Genomic DNA, 494 nt, shown 5'->3' on the forward strand with positions numbered 1-494 from the left:
AACTCCCCAAACCCCCCCCCCCCCCCCTCCCCCCAAAAAAAACCTTATTATAATTGATTAGTTAACATATTGACTAATTGTATTCTGCAATATGAGAAAAAAACATTGATTTTTGAAGTAAAGATCCAATCAAACTTTTGTTATAATAACGTCGTTTGTTTAGATAGTTTTGAACTGCTATAGAAAAATGTTGTTATATAGACATAACATGACTACCCTAGTAAAATTCGACCTAATTTATTGTAATTGATTAGTTAACGTGCCGGTATTTTGAAACATAAAAAAACATCATTGGCTTTTGGAATAAAGATGCAATCAAACTTTTTTTTTTTATAATGACGTCGTTTTTTCAAATATTTTTGGACGACTCTAGGAAAATGTTGTTATATAGACATAACATGACTCCCCCTACAAAATTCGATTTAATTTATTGTAATTGATTTGTTAACATGTTGATTAACCGTATTCTGAAACACGAAAAAAAAGTCATTGAA

Source organism: Solanum tuberosum, unplaced genomic scaffold, assembly GCF_000226075.1.
Source record: "Solanum tuberosum cultivar DM 1-3 516 R44 unplaced genomic scaffold, SolTub_3.0 scf00403, whole genome shotgun sequence".
NCBI classification, from domain to species: Eukaryota; Viridiplantae; Streptophyta; class Magnoliopsida; order Solanales; family Solanaceae; genus Solanum; species Solanum tuberosum.